The 19447-nt window shown below is 44.4% G+C and overlaps 1 protein-coding gene and 1 pseudogene across 23 annotated transcripts in view; one reads left to right on the forward strand and one right to left on the reverse strand.

Moving 5' to 3' along the window:
• Positions 1–19447, reverse strand: part of DGKD (diacylglycerol kinase delta) — a 1053390-nt gene that overhangs the window by 222245 nt on the left and 811698 nt on the right. The gene's annotated exons all lie outside the window — the stretch shown is intronic.
• On the forward strand, positions 404–1396 carry LOC147683403 (uncharacterized; annotated as a pseudogene).

The raw sequence follows: 19447 nt of genomic DNA on the forward strand, positions 1-19447 counted from the left end.
GATCTACCTACCACCTCCTTAGATTTGTCCCCCGAATCTCTGGACACTTCTACACTGACCGAAGGTTGCCTCGGGTGAGGCAGGCATATAGCACGTTACTTGACAACCCGATGACTATGCCTTGACGCTTGATAAGGGGCGGACGAAAAGATATACCGCAACATCAAAATCAACAAGCATCTATGAGGGTTGTCAAAAATAACCAATGGTTATTGTAGATACCAGTGTCCATTCCCATTGTTGATCATTTTGATATCTACCCAGGGGAACTGAATGGACTTTAATTCCTCTTCCCTCCCCCTTGATGAATGACTTTAAGCAGCGCACAGCTGCGGGAATAAAACACCCTTGCTCATTATCTTGTTAGCATTGAGGTGTGTCTTTTTCGGACTGTGAGTCTTGAATGATGGAGGACAATATTGGTCTTAGTTTTACTGGCAGCGACATAGATGAAATTCTAGCAGCACAGCCCTTATTACAGAATGCGGATTTTACACAAGCTATCGCACAAACAGACGAATGGGATACCTTAACAAACAAGAAAAGAGAACAGATAAGAACTGCAATCCATGGAATTATCATGACTGAATACCTGAGAACCAAATCGGCACCTAGAGGCCTATGGATATCGAATGCACCAAGAATCTACCTGCATGATCTAGCTTTCTGCAGAGACTGGTCCTCCATATCCTGAAAGTGTACCTTAGACTATTTAGTGCTCATAGTAAAGACAGCCAAAAGACTATCAGATGCGTTACTAGCGGAGATCTTAACTTGCGAGAATCAATTGAAGAACAGTATCAACCCACAAGTCTATAAAAAACGATTAGACGAGATCAACAAAGAAATGGACGAAACCCAGGAGTTCCTGATGCAAAACAAATTGCAGAAACTAGCGAAAGACCTCAAAAAATTCAGCCAAGAACGGATGCACCCCTATTCAAAAGAAGATTACACTGTCATTGACATCACCTCAGATACAGACTCTACAGGGTGGTCCTCGGATGGCTCAGAGAGCAATTCAGACCAATCTATGACGAGGAGGGGACGCAATAACTCTAGGTTTAGAGGCCCACGACTTGGCAATAGAGGGAATAGATGGCAGAGACCACCATTCTTTCCGGGTAACCCAATGCCCTTCTTCCAACCATTCATGCCCTCCTTCGGAGGCTGGATGAACCCCTACAATTCGGGGAGTGAACAACAACCACAAATGGGTAATCAAATGTTACAAAACCCGATCCTTCCACACCAATCAGCACAGCCTTTTTTAGGAAGAGGCCAAAACCAACCAAGAGGCAAAAAGAAAAATATAACATGGCAGGATCGTCCTCCCAATGTACAAACCCGGAGCATGTCATCAGCACAGACAGAACAGAACAAGAAGAATCACTAATCGTGAACCTAACAGATACCATCTTATCTAAAGAACAAAGTATAGTCCTGAACAAAGGCCTTGGTTTCGTCCCAACCCCCCCGCTGGATCCCTTCAAACTCAAATGTGAATTGTCTGAATTTTGCAGAACATTAAAGCTTAAAGCTTTCTTTGACGGATCCCCCCAGCCAACCAGAGATGGAGACACAATGTTGAGGAGAAAATCCAAATTTCTACCCCCTACCAACAATGTACCAATCGAAATACTAGCATTCGAACAGGCCATTCTGAAAGGAATTGACAATCTGGACAAAAAGAAAAAACCTTTCCAAAATCTCAACAACATAGAGAGGCGAGCCCTCGAGGAGCTAAGAGACAATGATGACATAATTATAAAACCAGCAGACAAGGGGGGTGGGGTGGTGATCCTCACTAAGGAAGGATATAACCAGCAGTGCCTTGCTCTACTGTCTGATGAAATTTTTTATAAAAGACTGGATTCTGACCCAACTACAAGACTTGTCAATACCATCGCAATAATGATTCACGAGGCAGAAATAAACGGATGGATATCCAAAAAGGAAGCTGATTTTATGATACCAAGAGTACCGAAAATAAAATTTTTCTACTCACTCCCAAAAACACACAAGAACAAGTCACCACCGCCAGGTCGCCCTATAGTTTCGGGTATTGGCTCGCTCCTCGAACCACTCTCAAAATTTGCAGATGAATATCTCAAACCGATAGTTCAGAAAACCCCTACATACCTCAAAGACACTCGCGACTTGCTGATACAGATTGCAGAAAAAGAATTCGACCCCAAGACCATGATCCTTGTAGGATTAGATGTCGAATCACTGTACACGAGCCTACCACAAGATGACACAATGCAAATGCTCGAAGACCTACTCTTTCAATAAGAATGGTCCCACCGGACTCCTCGTCACTTTGTCCTAGAATGCTGTAGGTTAGCCCTGAAAGAGAACTATTTCGAATATAATGGACAACTCTTCCTACAGTGCCATGGGACATCCATGGGCAGCGCTTTTGCGCCGTCAGTAGCAGGACTATACGTCAGCCAATTCGAGCAGAAATTTGTCCTAAACAATGACAACCCGTACGTTTCCAGTATCATATACTGGAAACAATACATCGATGACATTTTGCTGATCTGGGACACAAAGAAAGACCTGACCACATTCATGGAACGGTTGAATGGCAAAGATCGCTGGCTCAAATTCACCTTCACCGCAAGCAATACGAGCATTGACTTCCTAGATTTGACTATCTTCTCTGAAAATGGGAAATTAGAGACTAAGACTTACACAAAACCAACAGCTAAAAACAGTTTCTTGTCGTATCAGAGCTACCACCCTGGACCTCTCAGGGACAATCTCCCATATAGTCAATTTCTCTGACATACACGCAATTGCAGCAAAGAAAGTGACTATAAAAAACAAGCCACAGTCCTAAGCAAAAAACTCCGAGCGAGAGACTACACGCCTGAGTCATCTCAAAGTGCAGCAAAAGAGCCAAAAACCAGCCACGAGAATGTCTGCTACAGATCCATCAAAAAGAACCGATAAAAGACCTGGTCACTTGTGTCACAACCTACTGCCCGGCAACCTATGAAGTACAAAAACTGATAAGAAAAAACTGGCGAATAATTACATCGGGCGCGTTCAATTGGCCAAAACCCAGATTCGCGAACAGGAGAACTAAGAATCTGAGAGACGTGTTGGTGCACACTCGCCCCAGGAAAAAATCCACCGTAGCTACCATCAGAAATGTAAATATGGCCCCCGTAACAGGGCACTTCCCCTGTGAAACCTGTGGTGTGTGCAAATTCACCAACACCACGAAAACACTACAGCTTACCGAGGATTTAATCTGGACCCAAAGAGAGCACACTAATTGCAATTCCACACATGTGGTTTATCTTGTGACATGTCCTTGCCAACTAAAGTACGTAGGCATGACCTGCAGAAAGGTTAAAATACGTATAGGTGAACATAGAAGCAATGTGAGACTGAAGAAAAACACAACCAAACTCTGCACACATTTTGTGGAGGCAGGACACACATGCAACGACCTCAGATGGACAATCCTTGAGATGCTCCATGACAAAAACAACAATGCTGAACAGATCCTTTTCGAAAAGGAACAGCGATGGGTCAATCGCCTTAAAACCCACATATCAGGGATGAATGACAATATTCCATGGCACCAGTTCTACTAATCTGTTTTCCGAACTCATTTTACTACTGTAACAAGTATCCCCCCCTTTGACTTCATCTGAGAGAACATGTGTATAACATCGACCGATATGAGTCTCTGTAATTGGGAGACCTAATTGTGCGCTGTCTTTTTGCTTTCATCCAAGTAGTTCTCTAATTTCACGAAAAATCACCTCACAGGTTATATATATGCTTTCATTTGATTCCTATACCAATGAGTGCACTACCAACCCTTGCAGACCCACCATCTTTAAGTAGGTCTACTCTCCCTGATAACCCCTCTTCTATTTTCCGCTATATATAGTGGAAACAGTAGGTCCTTCCTACTTTCCAGGGGCAGAGTCAGCACTAGGAGTGAATGCTCTCCTACACGCGGGTAAGAATGGCGGCTAGCTCCGTTACAAACGCCTTTAGATCTTTCGTACCCTTACACATCGTGAGGCTCTAACCTTTAAGCACTTTTGTTTATCCCATCTTCTCAGCAAAGACCACGTTATTTGCGACTCTCTTGCAACCTGATGTGGAGAGATTAACCACCAACGAAGGTATTTGAGAAATTGCTACCTGCGCATTGCCTTTAACTCACACTCTCCTTTATAGCTGTTTATCATATGACTTGTATAACCTGTGACCAGTTTTAAAATGTAAAATACTTTTTGCTGCGACATATACTCTAGTTTTTAAGACTGCCAAGGCTCCAGTAAACTGAACCTTAAATTTGTTCTTCTCTTCTAAACCCCCGTCCCCTTCTAGTGCCCGCAATAGGTGCACCTCACCTTAGAAATGAATGTTCTTTCTTCTTAGCTACAACCACTACTTGTAAGCGCGCTATATGCTACTGTTTGATGTAACGTTCATATAGAATTGTTATTTTGTTCCCACAACACAGGAATCTCAGTATGAGAACTTCATACAATTCTTTGAAAACTACACAAGGTGTGTGAGTACCAAAATACCCACCGTTTTTGTTTTTGTTTTGTTTTGTCCTGACGAAAGCTCCATAGACCATTTTGGCCCAGGTGAGCTGAAACATGTCGACCTGTCTTTAGAGAAATATGGTAATCCAGTAACTCGATTACTTAATATATCACTATTTTTTAACTCACAGTACCCACCTCTTTACAATAAAATTTGCTACAGGTGTGTCACTGTTTTTAAAACAATTTTTTGATCTACCTACCACCTCAGATTTGTCCCCCGAATCTCTGGACACTTCTACACTGACCGAAGGTTGCCTCGGGTGAGGCAGGCATATAGCACGTTACTTGACAACCCGATGACTATGCCTTGACGCTTGATAAGGGGCGGACGAAAAGATATACCGCAACATCAAAATCAACAAGCGTCTATAAGGGTTGTCAAAAATAACCAATGGTTATTGTAGATACCAATGTCCATTCCCATTGTTGATCATTTTGATATCTACCCAGGGGAACTGAATGGACTTTAATTCCTCTTCCCTCCCCCTTGATGAATGATGTAGAATTTCTCCGTCTGCATGGAGAGTAGGTCCTTTCTTTTTGCGAATTTGTGGGGTGGACTCTGCGTCATCTCCATAATCTGTGAATACCAGGTCTGCCTGGCCCATTGAGGTGTCACCAGGATCGGTGTCATGTTGGTTATCCTGCACTTATTGAGCACCCTGGGGATCAATGGTATCGGGGGAAAAGCGTAGGCAAATGTTTTTGACCAGCTTATCCATAGGGCATTCCCCTGGGATTGTTCCTCTGGTTGTCTGGATGCAAAGTAGTGGCATTTTGCATTCTGGCGTGTTGCAAACAGGTCTATTGTTGGGGTGCCCCATCTCCTGAATAGTCTCTCTGTTTCCTGATTGTTGAGTTCCCACTCGTGGGATGCTGAAGTCTGCCTGCTGAGCCAATCTGCCTCCACATTGTCCTTCCCTGGCAGGTGTATGGCCAGCAGGTCTATTTTGAGTGGTATTGCCCATCTCCATATTTCTTGCGCTAGGCTGATGATGTTATGAAGAAGAATATCCTCTGCCAATCGAACGTCTGCCTCTCCCACAGTACGCCTGTATAATCTATACAGATAGATTTGTACAGCATTTCAACGTAAAGAACAAATCCTACGATGCAGCCTGCGCGATTGTTAAAGGTCGCTGGCTGTGCGGTAAATTCAGACCGAAAATAACAAAAACTGAATCAGTTAGAAACTGTTCGGCTCAGAGAGCTGAAATCAGATGTTTAAAGATGGCGCTTGAAAATGCAGAACGTGAATTCCCGACACTAATCGTGTGCGATTCGCATTTTTGCGTCAACTCTTACAATAACAAGTTACAGAGCTGGATTAAAAATGATTACAAAGATGACACAGGTGCCACAATAAAGCATAAAATGCTTTGGATACAAGTAGTTCTTTTACAGAAAGAACTACGAAAGACTCACGTGATACACACTCTGAGTCATCAACGTGATGGCGTTCACGTTGCAGGGAATTCATTGGCTAATACAGCCACAGCGGAAGCAACTAAACCGGCTTCCGTAGCCACAAAAAAGCGTTCAGAAAAATACATAGACGGGGAAACCATGCTGGCAGTCAAAACGTCCGTAAAAGGTGACTGTGCAGCACTACCCGTGAACTATCCACTCAATTATGAATACGTAATCGATGCAAACTCTGTTCCTTTTGCTCGAATCCCTGGAGTGGGGGATAGGGTAATTCCAAACATGAACAGGAGAATATTTTTAATAGCAGACGCACACATGGGATTGGGTCCTAGGCACAAAAAGATCAAGGAATCTCTGACTGAATTACAATCAGTATACTGGTGGCCGGGAATGAGCGTGCAACATCAAATATATGTAAAGAACTGTCCCAATTGTGACAGGGATCGCAGTAGTGAACTGGTCCAGTCTGTTGCCCGGCTACCAATTAGAAACAGCGTAATGCTGTCTACATGCCATCCAGCATCCTATTAATAATTAAGACTAAACTCACTTAAAAAATGTGGCCCCAGCGCTCGGCTGACGCCAGAACGGTTATAAAAGATCTGCGAGTCTTTATCGGCACATACGCAATTGCCATGTTCCATTCTGACCAGGGTCCTGCTTTCAGCTCTCGAGCTTATAAGGAGGCCATGGCCAGCATGGGAGTTGGCTTGCGGTATTCTTGTCCGTCACACCCCGAAGGGAACAGTGTGGTAGAAAGAAAAAAACGGAACATAAAGCAATCTATAACAGCGAAGGTATTAGATTCGGGTGATGGGTGGGTCAAACATTTAATAAGTGTCCAGTTAAGTCTTAACAATTTGCCAAGAGATTCTCTAAAAGGTTTCAGCCCATATGAACTATTGTTCGGAAATAGAATGCACATTCAGGACTTAGATAGTCAGGTATCAGTGGTAAAAGATAAGAAAACAGACTTTGACATCAAAGACCGTTTGGCTGTTTTACAGGACTTGAATGAAACAAGAAAATCCTTAAGCAACATAAAGTTAAAGCAACAGCCAACTACCACTGACGAGGCACCACCAGCCCCAGCAAGGCCTGTCTGGATTCCAAAGACTGGGGATCTAGTCAGAGAAAAAATAGCGGTGAAGAAGGAATTTGGGCCTTCTTACAGAAAAGCAGTACCTGTCTTAGCTATCAACGGAACAAGATCAGTAGTACTACCGCCCCTTGCTGGTAAAAAGGAGAACAGAGTTGTATCAATCGACCTGGAAAAACCACAAGCAAGTGGCCTATAATCAACAGTAGGCCCAGTGGACTCCCGAGAAACAACAGAATACCCAAACTTGCAACAATCCAAGAGGTTCAAACTGAAAGACTAATCACATTTGATAAGCCTGCAGTGCACAGAGAGGGACTATGCAATAATGCCATGGAACTCGTGCCTCTTGAAACACAGATTGAAACAGTTCGTCAAGAAACACCAGTCTACAATGATGTGGCATCAGAATGTGCTACCGAAAGACAAATTGAAAGAACAATCCCAACAATTGACAGAACTGCCTCCGGCTACTTCATCAACTTCGATAGCTTTTCTGAGGATCAAAGCAACCCCGAAGTGATGCCAGAAACAAAGACTTTTAAAGAAAAAGCAACAGAACTCTTTCATCAAATCAAAGAAGTATATCTGGATGCACCATTAATTGAGCATTGGATTATTTCGGGAGTATTTATACTCCTACTATGCCTAATTTTAGTTTTAATTTTAGGAAAGTTTATTACAATTCAATGGACACAGCAAGTCAGAACATTAACTTAGTCCTAAAACCACACAGATCATCCCACGTGAAGAAAAGAGAACTGTCAACTGTAAATGTCACAGCCATTCCAATACCCGGCGGGGTAGTAAGGGACAAAACTGACTATGAAATATATGGTCCGGTCGAAATCCTGAAATATCCTCATCAATTCAAGGTTTCCTGAAGTGACTTTGTAAAACTTAGTACATTCTCTGATGATTGGGACTTTGAAAGTATTAATAATATGATGTCTGATTTAGTAATTTCAGCAAGATTCACAGAACATGATTATTTACAAGGTTCGTCTAGTTATGAACAGATGTTCTGCTACACACACTATGGTGATCATTACTTGCATAAATCTGCACAACCTAGAAATGTTTTTAAGTATAACCAATGGGAACATTGTGCTACTCCACCGAAAAGCAGTTCAAGAACATTCTATGAGAAATTTCAGTACTTCTCAGGCTTTAACACCAGTGATGCAGAAACTTTTTATTATAAGCTGTTAGATAAAACAGGGTTGAAAACAATGCTGACAAATACTAAATTGATATATTCAGAAGCATTTTATGGAAAAATGATGACATTTGGTTTTGATTTTTGGAAAAATAACATTGAAACAAAAACGATCTGGGGTACAAAAGATTGGCAGGTACAAGGCCTAGAAGCTTTATTTCGAGCATGCATGATCTGAGAGCAAATAATGTTTTTAAATGAAAATTCACCAAACAACCTGTCTTGGCCTAGCTAAGATTAAAGACCTTAACAAACCGTCTATTCCGAAGCCAATACCTGATAATGCAACAACAGATATTGAGATAGACGTATCTAAAATTTTACATCTAAACAGAACACATCCTGATTGGAAAAAGTGGTTAATCTGGCCTATTGACACGAATAACTGTCAAGATAGATTCCTGAATAAAACACAGGGGTTAACAATGACCAGACAAGACCCTAGATACTCCCAGAGACAACATCCAGGGATAGTAACAACATACAGTATAGGGAAGCTGTGCCTTGAATGGCTAGAATCATCCACACTGGCTGAAAGTAAGCAACACTTATCTTTACTTAAAGATGGTGCTGATTTGCACGATTTCATTCTGGGACCACGCAAACAGCGTCAAAAACGCTTCATAGCGGCCAGCATCTATGCGGCTTACAACGAGGCTTGGAAAGTCACACAAATTGAAACAGCTGAAAAAATACGAGAAATTGCTCGTATTAATTTGGAAAAATCACTTTCTGTTGCGGACAATGGGTTAATGATTCGGTCTTCCAGAATATATTCACTGGACAGTAGTGTATCATCTGCCATAGATATAATAGACAAAGACTTGCTAATGTTACAGCATGGCCAGTCACAATTGCGTTCTATTGTACAGTTAGGCTGGACGCTGCAAAATCTTCGTTCTGGCTATGTGCCTTGGCGTTTAATCAACACAATGTCATTGTTTTCCATCTTTAATCTTACTGATAAACAAATCAGCTTGGCAAAGAAAGGAGCAGACTATACAATCCTGAGCATCGAAAAACTTGAGAGATTACCTTTGACAATGTCAAAGTCCTGTCATTGAATGGATAATACACGGGATTATCACAATTCCGATAACAACTTTCCGATTTAAAAATTGCCTTGAATACATACCTACTGGCCAGTATGAACAATTAGGTAAAGGATACATTAAGTCAGCATGGAAATTACCATACACACACACATGCTATAGTGACAGCAACAAAAATGTATATCTTAGTGGCGAAAAGTGTAAACATTCACTAAGCGGTATACTTTTGTGCCAAGGTATTAATTGACACGGAGCCTGTGAAGGAAATTCTAACAACCTTTCATGCCACCAACATGTCACACCTGCAACGCAGATAGAGCCTTTCTTTATGCAGCTCTCGAATGGGAGTTACATTCTAAGAACGGATCACAGCTGTTGTGGCCTTTTGCCAGGGAAAGCATATCTCGTAAGCGTAACTTTCATGGTCAAATGCTGTATGCAAGCATTGTTTCCAAACGGCCCTGGAGACACTGAGACTCCCATATGGCCTCGTTTGAATTTCTCTTCTATACGAATTGATACTTTAAGCAGAATTAAGTCTGTGCTTTTGCAGACAACAGTGCCCATCACGTCATCAAAAGAGACGTATGATCTCCTAGTTGCAAGGACAACATCAGAGATTCATGACCTTTTATCAACAAATTGCCCCGTGCATTTCACAGAAATGCTTAGCCAACTCCTTAACATGTCTAGTGCCACAGGCATCCCAGGCATATTTAAGACGATTTTTACGGGACTGCTAACACCATTCAAAGCAATTCTAGGAATCATTCCTAATTTTGTCCATTCAGTCTTTGGCGGCATACCCCTGATTTTGGGACTTGTAGCAGGCATTTTATTTTTGACCCTCCTGCTCCGATATGGCAAGCCAAAACTCAGACATGACTCCTACAAGGATGGAAGAAACGATCCTAGCAATACGCTACCGGGACCGAATAACTAGAGTCCTTGGATTGGCCAGGCTGAGAGATCTGAACATGACCTGGTTTCTTTCATTTAGACCGATATGGCAGACCTGCATCTTACCTGTGCTTCGATGTATGCTATGCGGAGATGAGTGTGTGTTGGACATCTGTCTTGCACTTCCATCAGCAGTACCAATGGATATCAATACTTTGCTAAGTCCTATAACGGCTTGTGTTGTCCCCAGCGGCTACAAATCCTGATGACGGCATTCGATGAGACTCCTGTGCTACGACTAGGTGGTAACAGTGGAGCGAGAAATAAAAGCGACATCACCCAGGTACGACCTTCTGTGAGCATTGCTGATCCAGACTTAGATGATAGCAATCACTCTCACACCTGTCAAGTTACAGCACTATCGAACTTGGTCGAACTGTTACCTGATTTTGTAGACCAATTTTTTGAGAGCCTGTCTGATATGATGTTCTCCCCTGAACAGAAACAATAACTTTAGAAAAGCATTCCGACACACAGCGTTCCCATGAACTCTGAATTCAGCCTTCAGTTTTGATCAACAAAAACTGCTGAAAAGCGTTGGAACTCTATTCCCCCGTTCACCAAGAATTTTTTTTTAACACTTTAAAAAAAATATTTACCTTTTTCTGGCACGAAAATTCTTTGCTTAAAGTAGACCTATTCATAAAGAACAGAAGCTTCTATTTTTAGGTAATTCTAGAGACATAATAACTTTGCATCTGCCTCTAGCACATTTTACAGCAATGCATTTATATGTGATGAAATCATCTTGCCTTTCTTTTCTGTATTAAGAGATATTTCATGTGTAATTTTTTCGCAAAATCTTCATTTATTATATATGCTATAATTTTGAATGATTTCTATGCTTAAAGACGTACAGTACATCCATGTATTTCGAATACGCCATTTCAAATGCAAATATGTATTTTGGGGTGGGAAATGTTACACATGCATCTTTTGCTATAGTTTTTAGTAAATTGATGGACATAAATTCGTGGAGTGGGTGTCGCTTTCTAATCTAGGACCCCGATCAATACTGTGACCTTATGCCCCTATACGGTTATAATCCATTTATTCCCCTATAATGGCATAAACGATCAAGAGTGATATTTCAGAAACTCGTCTCTGGCCTAACACGATCAGAGCCACATTTCAGAATCTCTTCCTCTGCAGCTCATTAGAGCAAATGACACAGCAGAAGCCACTATCTAAGATTCCTAGATTACACTCCGAGTTCTTCAACAAGATAAAACTCAGCAACCTGGGAAAACCCCGCTTGCTATGTTTTGATTAGCAATAGAACTCTAATGAGCACTGAGAGACGATCACTTCCTAGTGACATCTTTATTGACGTCTTATGTCCAAAAACTTACGTCAAACCAGGCACCTTTCAGGTATAAATATTACCAACGTTGCCTTAAGCAAACGCTGCTGTCTCAACGACATTGATGATAGCGATGGTGTGGTGAACATAGGAGCAGAACAGCTGTCCCCTGCAGAGTCCAGCAGATACAAGCTGCCCACGGACGCTGCCCCTCCTCCTCCTCGACGCCCTGAGAGAGACGCTGTCTTTTCTCCTGCCGAGAAAATCCAGCTCCGGCGTTTCCAGCCTACTCTTGCGAGTGACTGGGATATCGAGTCCTGGAAGGAGATACAAGACCTCCAACATTCTATTCCAGAGGTAGGGTGTTGACTAAACCCTTAGAGAGAATTCTTGAAGCAAACCTTGGCAAAACCAACTTAACTAAAACTGCTACTTACTTACTCCCTCCCAAGTATTAGGCTTAGGTCAGGTACACTGGGGTAGGCGTAGTTAGAAGCACCAGTTGAGTACGTTAGTCAAATGTATATATGAATGTATATATTTTATTCATTTTAAACCATTGTATGGCTAAGAAACCATATCAATGCTTTTACAGTATTATTTTGCAATCCTCATTTTACTGTACGCACTTTTTATAATAACTAGTCTTGCAATTATGGCAATTCATTTCTCTTGCACGAGAAGAAAGACTGTTCAATAAATAATACCTTTTTATTGAAAACGCCCGTCTCTCTATTCTCTGCACTTTGGTGAATGTAATCTGCACAAAACTGACTGAGTAAAATAACTGTCTATTGTTTCACACGACTCTAGAGATAGACTCTTATTCTAAGGAGCTAAGTTGTCATGTTTATGCGGTTGTTGGAAAACTGAATCCATTCTTGTCTGTACCAGGGAAGCTGATCACTTCCTATTCAGTCAAGAAAGTTTCCAGTGACCTCTGAGCTAGTTGGTAACAAACCCAATTAAGTTTAGCATAGTCAGTAGAGACCTGGAAGATCCGCGCTTCTACGTCCATACTACTGTTTATGTTATTCCAATGCGCAGGGCCTATTGGGAAAATAGGAACTACACTACAGGGTGAGCTTCTCATCAACCAGGGCTCCGAACAGCGATTCTCCGTTGAATGGAGTGTTCAGGATGTTGTTCTAAACCTCTGTCTTGAAGCCTGAGATTTTGAGCCAGGCTTGCCTTCTCTCTGTGATCACTATAGCCATCAGTCTGCTGGAAGTTTCTGGTCCGTCCAAGGCTGTCCTCAGGCACAAGTTTGCAATGTTTTTTCCCTCTTCCACAAGGTGTGTGGCTCTCTGCTGGAATTGCTCTGGGAGGTGTTTGAGCAATTGTCCCACCTCGTCCCAATGTTGATACTGGTGCCTGTTCAGGAGGGCACTGGAGTTTGCCATCCGCCAGTGTATTGCAGCGTTTCTTTCGATTTTTCTGCCTGTCAGGTCCATCCTCCTGCTCTCCTTGTCAGGTGGTGGCCCAGATGTTGTCGGGACGTTGGCCCCTCTCCTTGCCATTGCAGCGATAATTGAGTCTGCTGTGACTGACCCTTTGATGTAGGGAGGGTCCTGGGAGGAGAACTTGTACTTCTTCTCCGTGATGGCGTGATGGATCTGCAAGTCGCTGGGTCAGTGAACGCTCCTTCCCTTGGTCCATGACACTCTTCAGCATGGGCAGGAACTGGCTTCTTGTCTGCGTGGGGAGCAAGGTTTCCAGCAAGAAATCTGCTTTAAGCTTCTCTTCCTCCAATTTAACCCCATAAGCTGCCCCATCGCCTTCTTGATGACCTCATTGTAAGCCCCAATACCATCTGGCGGCGAAGGCCTCAAGGGGTATGTCTCCACAGCCTCCTCCGGGTTTTCGGCATCAATGTCCTACCAGTCCAGGTCTTGAGCCGTCGAGGATCCCGAGTCGTAGCTGGAACGCTGATCTCCATATTCCTCCTCTGTGTAATAGAGGTCTTCCTCTTCTCCCTGCTCCGAGTGCTCCGGAGTTTTCGGCAGCTCTTCGGCGTCGAACTCCTCGTGCTCCTCTACCTCAGCGACGGCCGTCGCAGGCTTCAAGGGGATCCTGTAGCTTCTCATCTTTTCTTCAAAGTCTTCTTCCTCTGGAGGATGTTCTCCATCTTGGCCTCGAGACTTCTTTTCTTCCTCTCCATCTGCGCGGCATGCTCGGCGTCGAGCGATTTGGCCGCCCTCTTCGACGGCGTCGTCGACGTCGAAGTGGTTTTCGGCTCCTTCTCCCTCGGAGTCGAGGTTCCTCTTTCGGGGACCTGCTTCGACGACCTTGGCTTTTTACCGGTCTTCGCCCTCTGGGAGTTCTTTTCGAAGGATCCGCTGGGCTGTTTTTTTCCGAAAGATGCAGCTTCAGTCGTCGAGGTTCTCCCTTCGAGGCTCTAGACTCTGATTTTCGAGAGTCTGCTTCAGGCCTTCGAGGCCCTGTCGAGGGTTTCGGGGTCGTAGATTCTCCTACCTTGTCTGATGTTTTCTTATCGGTCTCTGCGACCATGGAGACATCTGGACCTTCGACGATGTTGTCCTCGTCGTCGGTGGAGAGGCCCAGTTCGTACAGCGACGGTGCCTGGTCCTTGCCCAGCATCGTGTGGTGAGCTATCCTCTGCTTCTCTCAAATTCTTTGTGTCTTCGGTGTGAAGACGGAGCAGGCGTTGCAGTCCTTGCTCCCGTGGTTGACTGGCAGACAGAGGTTGCAGACCGGGTGCTGGTCCTTCTGCGCGTACTTGTGGTGGCAGTTACGGCAGAATTTAAAAGGTGTATTGTCCATTACTGCGCTTAGGGGGCCCCCTGTGCGCGCATTCCCCGTCGGACGTCGAAGATCTTGAGTTAATTCTTCTACTTCGTCATCCCGACTTTGATGGTCTTCTTCTTCTAGTCTTCTCAAGTCCTTTTCTGTAGAAAATTGGCTTTATCTTCTTTTCAAGAAGTAAAATATCCCTTGGGTCACACAATCACACTTCTAATTGTACAGGCTACATTCAAACATTCATGCCTTGAATGTTTGAATGCAGCCTGTACAATTAGAAGTGTGATTGTGTGATCCAAGGGATATTTTACTTTTTGACAATTGTTGGTACCCTTGGATGTCTGGGCCATTCCCTTTTATTTCTATATTTTATCTTCTTTTCTCCTCCAAAACTTCTGGAGCTTCACGCGACGATCCAGACCCAACGGCGGAAAAAAGAATCTGAAGATGGCACCCAAGGGTGGGAGCTTCCGCAGGAAGCATGCCGACGTCACGGAAGGTACACCAAATGGTGGGACGTTGAGGCCCACCTGGGCTACGAAAAAAAAAAGAGAGAAAAAAAGACTACGATTCCAGACCCAACCACCAGATTGCGGAATATACACAGCATAGTGAATCCAGAAAGATTCACGCTGCAAAACTAAATGAATCCAGGACACAATAAAGTAATGTCCACCTGAAGCTGATCGCCACTGGGGAAGTCAAATCAGTGATGGCAAGACCTGTATGGATCCCAAAAGTCGGAGATCTGGTCAGGGAGAAAATAGCGGATAAGGAAGAATTTGGGCCATCCTACAGAAAACCTGCACAGGTCCTTGCAACGAAAGGAACAAGAACTGTACTTCTACCGCCTCTTGTCGGAAAAAAGGAGAAAAGATTTGTCTCAATCAACCTAATCAAACCACACTATGTGGCCGATACTGAGCAGTAGGCTGCGTGGACTCCAAAGTAGCAGATGCCCATCTCTGGCTACAATTCAAGAAGTTCAAATGGAAAGACTTATCTAGTTCGAAGAGTCACCTGTACGGAATGAAGGACTGTGCAACAATGCTATGTAACTCGTTCCCCTTGAACTAGAAGTTCAACTTCAAAATCAAACTCATTATGAAAAACAAATTGTTATTCAGCCAAATACAGATGTCTATATCAACAAGAACCAGCAACGATTTCTACAAATCCTGATGCAATACCAACAATACCAACAATTGATCGAACTGCTTCTGTCTACTTCATAAACTTTGATATGTTTTCTTTGGATCCAAGTGAACCTAAAACAACGCCAGCCCAAAATTCACCTAAGCAGCAAGTTAAAGACTTTCTGAACTTTCTTAAAAAGACTTACCGGATATCACCTTGGGTAGAACTATGAGTAATAACAGGGATACTTTTCTTTCTTTCCTGGTAGGCTTAGTAATAGTTTTTAGCATGCTGATTAACGGCAAATAAATTCAACAAAGCTCTGAAGCCCAAAAGGGAATTTCATTTTGAAACCTCATCAATCATCTCATCGAGAACAAAGAGACTTATCATCAGTGAACATTACAGCAGCTCCTGTACCAGATGGTATAGTTTGTAACAAAGTTGATTTCGATATATTTGGCCCGACACACTTATTTAAAATATTGATGAGTGATATCATTACCTCAAGTACATTTTGCGATGATTGGGACTTTGAAACTGTGAATAACATGTTGTCTCATTTAGAAAAATCTGCTGCATTTTCTAATAGTGAAATATTGGAAAGCACACCAGATTTCAAAACGATGTATTGTTATCAGCCTTTTGGTCATCACTTTTTGCATAAATTTGCTAATCCTAGAAATGTGTTCAAATACCAAGAGTGGGAACTTTGACCAACACTGCCAAAAGGCAGTTCAAAAACATTTACACAAAAGTTTCCATATTTTTCAGGATTTATCATGTCTGACCCAGCCTCATATTATTATAAGGTTGCACCAACATCAGCACAGATAAATATGCTAACAAACACCAAACAGATATACTCTGCATCCTTTATTGACCAGTTGTCTTAACAAGGCACCAGGCATCATAGACATAAAATCAGTCTGGGGTACTAGATACTGGCAAGTTCAGGGAACGTAAGCTTTATTTAGAGTGTGCCTTATCACTCACCAAATCATGTTTTTTAACAAGACAGTGCAACAGACATCTTACCTTGGACTACCCAAGAACAAAGACTTGAACACACCTTGGCTGCCAACACCATCACTGACTGAGGTAATGAAACATCACTAACAGAGGTTACATTAGATGACATCATACAATACAAAAGATCAGACCACAATTGGAAAAAGGAAAATGCTACTTACCAGTATGCATCTGTTCTTGGCATGTAGAGCTGCAGAATTGCACACTATGCATAGATGGCCACCTAGTGTTGGGCCCGGATGTTTGCAGTTTGTTTTTCTTGCAGAAAGTCTTTGGGAGTCACGAGATAGGCGACTCCTCCTTTGGGTGATACTTTGTATGGGTGTAAGACGGAGTCTCGGAGCCCCCTATCCTACGAACACTCCCACACACCTGAATCAACTTCCTTCCCGCCAGGACTGCAGCGCCGCGATCATTTCCCCACGACAGTAACGAACATAGGCGCTACAACCATGTCCAACGGAACTCCGCCTTCCTCTCTCTTGCAGGAGCCAATCAGTGACTTTCGACCAGCGGAAGGACAACCCTCTAACCCCGGAAGTTCCAACCCCGTGGCAGCGTCGGAACAGGTAAAAGCCGAGGGCTGGCAGACGACCGAGGTTGGAGTATCGTGGCAGGACACTCGAACCGGAGCTGGAGACGGAGACGAGGCACCCGAAGAAGACGTGTGGACGGAGGATTGGTGGAGACCCGAGGAGGTGGCTGAAGAGCGGCCGTGACTCAGCGGAGAGTCACGGCGGACCATGTGAGTGCCGTAATTCCACCTGAGAGCTCGCTAGGTGCTCGTTGTATATACTGTATGTATAGACTAACCCCTAGGCACTTCGTCTCACTGTATATTAGCTGTATAGCACCTCACTGCGTGAAACTCCTGCCCGCCACGACTGCACTTGACTCGCTCTCACCCTACCTCCCTTCTGGATACCGCTCTTCCCCCCCCTCCTTCCTCACAGTCATTCCTTTCTCTCCCACACTACCCGGTTGTCGGTGGAAGCATTGTATATAGAGTGAGCGACCAGACTAACAGGTCCTTTCTTTGTCTCTTATTGCCCTCCGAGGTATCTCCCCGACGAAGGACCCCAGAGACGAACCTGAAGAAAGGAACCGGACACACGCCCTCTACCCGACCTCGGATCCCTTACCTGGACTATATGTTATGTGGCCCGTACCCTGTTGGTTACCTTGTTTTTGAATAAATAACAACATCGCCCACTACATTCGGCCTCCTCGCTTGCTTTTCCAGCCTGCAGTCCGCCCACCATCACATCTGGTGTCAGAAGTGGGATAGGCTGGAAGCATGGAGGCCGTGGTGAAACAAATGGCCGAGTCCCAGGAACAATTCGGCAAACTGATGGAACAGTTCTTGAAAACCGCAGAAGACGATAGGGGTCAGCTGTACGACGTCCTCAAAGGTCAGGGTGCGGTCCACGAACAAGCTATGGGCAAACTGACTGATGCCCTGAGACAACAGCGACCCCCGACATCACTACCCTCAGTAGTCCTCCAGAAGTATGTGCCAGGAGAAGATGCCGATTATTTCTTCACCAATTTCGAAAGGTTGGCCCAAGCAGCCAACTGGCCGGTTGACCGATGGGGCCAATATTTGGGACCCCTCCTAACCGGAGACCTACAAGCTGCCTATCAACAGGCCAACGTACAGGGGACCACCCCGTATGCAGACATAAAAAAATGCATACTCGAACGTCTGGGTATAGACGACGACACGTACAGAGTCAAACTGAGACAAGCAAGAGAAAAACCCCAAGAGAATCCAAGGGCTCTTTCGTTTCGTATCAAAGATCTCGCCAACAGATGGCTCAAACCTGAGGTCTCTACAAAGGAGGCTATCCTCGAGAAAATATACCTCGAACAATTTTTGAATTCGCTACACCCGGCCACACAACGCTGGGTGAGACAGCACTCCCGCCTCACACTAGACACAGCCATCGACATTGCCTGTGCCTTCGGTCGTGCTCAAGAACTCCAACGGGGCAAGGAGGAACACCTGCACAGACCCCACCACGTTGGTACCCCTCGTCCTCCACGACCCCCGATAGTCCGGAGACCAGAGCCTCCTCCTCTTTTGCAACCACCGGTCCCCTTTCGGCCACCCAACCCTGGACCCCAATGTTATTCCTGCGGGGGTTTTGGGCATATAGCTCGCATGTGTCCACAGAAGGAGGAACCGATGGAGATAGGCCTCGTAAGAAACTATGTTTGTAACACTCCGGGGGCCTTTCCTCCTCCCTTCCACTGCCCTGTGTCTATTGACGGACAAGTCATGGCCCTTGCTGATACGGGATGCCGTCCGAGTGTTCTCAGGCCACGGGACCTAGCCCATCCGCCTGGTAACCCTACGGGTGTTGTAGCCATTCAATGCGTCCATGGAGACACTAAACGATACCCTACGACGCAAGTGCGAGTGCAGCATAAGAATGATTCCGGAACTAACCTCACCGTGGGTCTTGTGCCGGCCCTACCGGAACAAGCCATATTGGGAAGAGATTACCCTGGACTGCCTTCGCTTCTTCAGGACACTACTGACTCTCTGACCCAGTGGTGGAAGGAAGCCCCTTACTCCGAGGGCCACCCCTTCCCGGATGTCGAACCCAAATCTCACAAACCCAAGAGTCAGAAGCGAAGAGAAAAAAAAGACTATACAACTGCCTATCCCGCTCTCACAGAAGACCACCCCTGGCAAACAGACCGGGAATTCCGGGCAGCCCAACAAGAAGACCCTCTCCTAAGAGAAGCATGGGGAAACGCCCTAGAGAACGAAGACCCCCTACATGTAGGTCCCTATTTTTTTTTAAAAAGAACGGGTTACTCTACCGGAAAGGGGGGCCCCAACAGAACCCACAG

This window comes from Lissotriton vulgaris, chromosome 11 (genome assembly GCF_964263255.1).
Source record: "Lissotriton vulgaris chromosome 11, aLisVul1.2, whole genome shotgun sequence".
NCBI classification, from domain to species: domain Eukaryota; kingdom Metazoa; phylum Chordata; class Amphibia; order Caudata; family Salamandridae; genus Lissotriton; species Lissotriton vulgaris.